This window comes from Sinocyclocheilus anshuiensis, unplaced genomic scaffold, assembly GCF_001515605.1.
Source record: "Sinocyclocheilus anshuiensis isolate Anshui unplaced genomic scaffold, SAMN03320099.WGS_v1.1 scaffold107, whole genome shotgun sequence".
NCBI lineage: Eukaryota > Metazoa > Chordata > Actinopteri > Cypriniformes > Cyprinidae > Sinocyclocheilus > Sinocyclocheilus anshuiensis.
The window spans coordinates 697,401-701,655 of record NW_015549584.1 but is presented as its reverse complement, the minus strand read 5'-3'; the positions used below and the strand labels follow the sequence as shown (position 1 = coordinate 701,655).

General features: G+C 39.1%; 1 protein-coding gene across 5 annotated transcripts in view; it reads right to left on the bottom strand.

The window, feature by feature from the left end:
- The window catches only part of LOC107657884 (ELAV-like protein 4), a 91,186-nt gene that overhangs the window by 40,624 nt on the left and 46,307 nt on the right, over positions 1–4,255 (bottom strand). The gene's annotated exons all lie outside the window — the stretch shown is intronic.

Genomic DNA, 4,255 nt, shown 5'->3' with positions numbered 1-4,255 from the left:
GGGGGATAAGTTCGTGAAATGATGCGAACCAGATTTGAACTGGTTCTCCTATTTAATTCCTGAAACTTCAATTCAGTTTCTCAATTTGAATTAAGGTAGCAAACAGGATGTAGAATTTCCATTTGAATTTGAAAGTAAAATAGTAGAATGGAAATTTACACAATTGTGTTTAACTAAAAGACAATTCTAAAAAGCCTTTAAAGTTCAAGATGCCACCTAGGTAATATTTCATCATATTTAATATATTAACTTTTGTGGAACAGGGTGGAAGGCCACTTAATTTCCCAGAATGCATTGCCTGTTTTGAATTTCTTTGAATTGCAATTCAGCAATTTCCTCTTCCTGTCATTCCAATTCAAAGTCATACTCAAAAACACTAAAAGGAAGCCAAATCTTGAATTCTGAATTTTGCCCAACCTAGTGTTGGTGCACAAGAGCTAACCACAAGGCCACGGCTCAAACACACGTACATGATTGCTTAAAGGATGTCAGCAGCAATTGGAGAGAAAAAAATAGAAAAGAGAGAAATAAAGTCCCATGCACATTTTTTTATAACCCAATAGAGGGTAAATAGCCTTCTTTGGAGGAAAAAAAACTAAACGGAAGGTGATTGGTTTATTCCTGTGCTCATGTTTGTCAGCGGCTTTGGGATGGTGACAGAAAGTTCATTGTCAAACAATGTAAATGAGATCTGAATGTTTTACCCTGAATGACAACCTATCATTTACTTTGTTTACTCCAGGCTGAATGCGGAACACATCACGACACTGAATTATGTGAGGAAGTGTGTGTTCCCTGCAATCACTACGGTTGTTAATCCCTGCTATTCTATCAGACTTCTCTCCCAATAGCCTGTACAATTTTGCCATTTAGATGGCGTGTTGCATGTGTTGGGCTTTTAATTCGGCCTTATGCTGTTTTTAACAGGAAATTACAAAACATGGAAAGCCATTGATGTTTTATTTCTACAGCATCAGATAAACATAGCGAATGTTTGACATGGAGGTTTTTCACACGTTCACAGCAGTCTAACACTTACCGAGGTGTTTCAAACCTCAACGTGCTTTTGCAAACATCAAGCACAATGAATTTTTCATGCCACTACATCTGCTTTTCCCTGCAGTTTTTCATCAGCATGATGGTGTGAGTTCCAGCACATCTGCGAAGGAATGGTAAGATGTCTTTCTGGCTTTAAATCACATGCCATCGTTAATTTGCTAGCGGGAGGAGCAAGCTGCTCTCCGGTCAGTATAGTGACAGAAGTCATATACGGCTCTGTATCCATGTCGGCTCAGCTTGACGCTAAGGTTAGCACGTGCTACGCTTGGCAGCAAACAGCGGACACCGCGTTCAGGTCAGCAGCGTGACAGATGGTTGGGTGCTCGGCGTGCGAGTGGGTTGTGTACCTGAACAAGCAGTCGCACAAAGCAGCTTTGATGTAAGCTACATAAGTGTTAAACACAGAGCGAACTGATAGCAGCACCGCCGCCTGTGCCAATCCATTAAATACCAACAATGGCATCTGCGGATTGGGGAAAATAAGGAAGCAAAATGCAAGGAGACAAAGCAGGCTGGGTGCGATAGCATGTGCCGCTTGCTTTTCTGCTACACAGGGAGAGGCCTAAACAGCAGGGGGCTGGTGCGAGGGGGGTTGGCGCTGTTTCTCAGAAGCCATTTTTAATCGTGCGGTAATTATTTACTGCTTGAAGAATATGAACAGAAGATTATCTGCAGTCGCTCTTTTTCCCCCTTCTCCTCATCAGATGGAAAATCACAGACGCAATCAATTCACGGCCCTGCCTGAGTGTGTCTTTTTTTCTGCCGTATCATTATAAACACAATTGTGTTCATTTTCACGCAGAAAAGGATCCGCCGAGCCCGAGAACCTTACAAGTATCCAATTCTTTTCCCCTTTCGAACCGCTGCTCAATCAGTCTTTTCCATTTTGATTTGTGCTGATAGCCAGAAGTGTTAACACTTTCTTAATGTATTCCATTAAAAGTTTTCATTCAATATGATTCCTGACTCACAAGAAAATCACCATTACTCCCTATAGGCTCTGTTTTTATCCTCACTATTAGCAGCGAACGAGGTGTTGCTGAGGTAGCAACACTGGGCTGGGGATGTGTGCATTTAGAGTAGGGGATTTTCAGCTTGATTCAAACCTTTAAAAACAAAGGCCTTCCGCTAAGTTAGCAGCATCGCCATCTGCTTTATTCAGCATCTCAACACAATCCTTGCGGTAATGACTTCTGAAATGCTTTCCCCACTGAGAGGAATGTGATAAAGCCGTTTCTGCTGACAGTTTACATAATCGCTGATAAATATTGGCCCAGTTTTTTTTTTTTTTTATTCACAGAGTGTACAGAAATAAATTATTCTTAGAATTACTTGTGCAATGAATCAACAAAAATACAGGGATGTGTTTTTTTTTGTGTTTTGTCAATAAATGAAACAAATGTGTATTCTTCAACTATGGGGACTTATGTGTCAGAGGAATGACATTATTTCTATTAAAACGTAAGGTTATTTTCAGTTTTTTGTTATATAAAGATCATACTTGAAATTTTTTTTGGGAAACCCTACTATGCCTTCATTATTTATTTTTGCTATTTTTCCAAATACCCTTTTATGTACAGATTTTGTTATTTTACCCTTGCTCAGACCCAGGCTTTCAATCATAAACTATGAAAGTCCACCATAAAAATGTACATTTATTTTTATTTGTATTTCTCTTTTGAATAGACTATTTTTATTTATTATTATTTAGATACCAATCAAGCACATATACCATGAAATATTTAACAATGTGTATTTAGGACGTCAAATGTTAGCTATAAAATTAGCTTCAGCAAAACAAAGGTGCTGACCAATTTAATTCCAAAAGGTTTAAAATATCATTTCAATCGTAGAATGAATGATTGTTTGAGATGTGGTGGAAATGACACATTGATGCATGTATTTCAACTTTTGGACGTTGTTAGCAGACTAGTTTGTATAGTGAGTTTTACATTTTAAAAGGCCACAGGGCCTTAGAGTGCCCATAGTTGATGAAACATCCATATGTGTATGACTACATTGAATAAAAGATTCAGGTCTCCGGTGTATTGCACTTACAGCTAGAGGTCAGAAAGAAGGTGATGAGAGAGCATGTGTGTATGTAAAAGTGCAAGGAGAGGAAAGAGAAGGACGGATAAACAATCTGGGGTGGCACTTTGGCAAGCGACAGTAACCCAGGCTTGACAGGGCAAGAGAACAGTAGCCGTGGCAAACGGTACATCACTGCATTGCGTCTCATCAAAGCTGACGGGAGTGGGGGAAGGAAAAAAAGGGAAAGTGCAGTACAGGGAAGAGTCGTATTTGTGATGCACTATGTGTTCCTGAGCCAGAACAAGGACAGAGCGGTAAGACAGTGAGTGATCCTGGTTAACGTTATATTTTCACAACCGGCAATTTAATAAAACATGTTCCATTTAGTGTATGCGAGGATATCCCAAGACTTCAGTGAATTTCCCACATGTAAAGACTGAAAAAAGGAGCATGTGTCAACTCTCATGACGACGATTCTAATGACGATTCTCTTGCCCGACCATCTGACTGCCTGGCAATGAAATCCTACAAAACCTGTGGTCAGGAGCCAAGAGTTTCTCTCTCTCCCCTTTTGTCTAAAAACCAGTGGCTTTAGGCCTGGCCCTGTTTTAATGAGATTATCCAGAGCGAAGTGTCACTAAGTAGGATATAAAATGGAGGCCATTATCTGGCATTATTTCTGAGCAGCCTCCCCATCCATCTGCTTACCACCCACATAGTCACTACGGTGGGATTAGAACTCTGATTAGCAGGGGAGTGCTGCTTAAACACCTCTATGTCCTCTTTCTCTCTCCTCCTTTTCTCTGGGCACTGTAAACAAAACAATAGCCCCAAAATGAATTGCCCTGAAACTGCAGTCTGACCTGCTACAACTGCATCAAACAGAACGTTTAATTTGATTTGTCCCATTTGTCCCATTTCTTTATGTGAAGATACATGGTTGTTGATTTTGGACAGACCTTCAAAATGCTGAATTTTCTAAAATGACTAATAAATTTAATTTTTATCATGATTTTTGTTAAATTATTATAATTTATTTGTGACATTTTGTATTTTTTAACATACAGTAGTAATATATACACACACAAATCATGAATGAATATATAATGCATTAATAATTGTGTATGTGTGTGTGTGTGTTTGTATGTGTGTATATATATATATA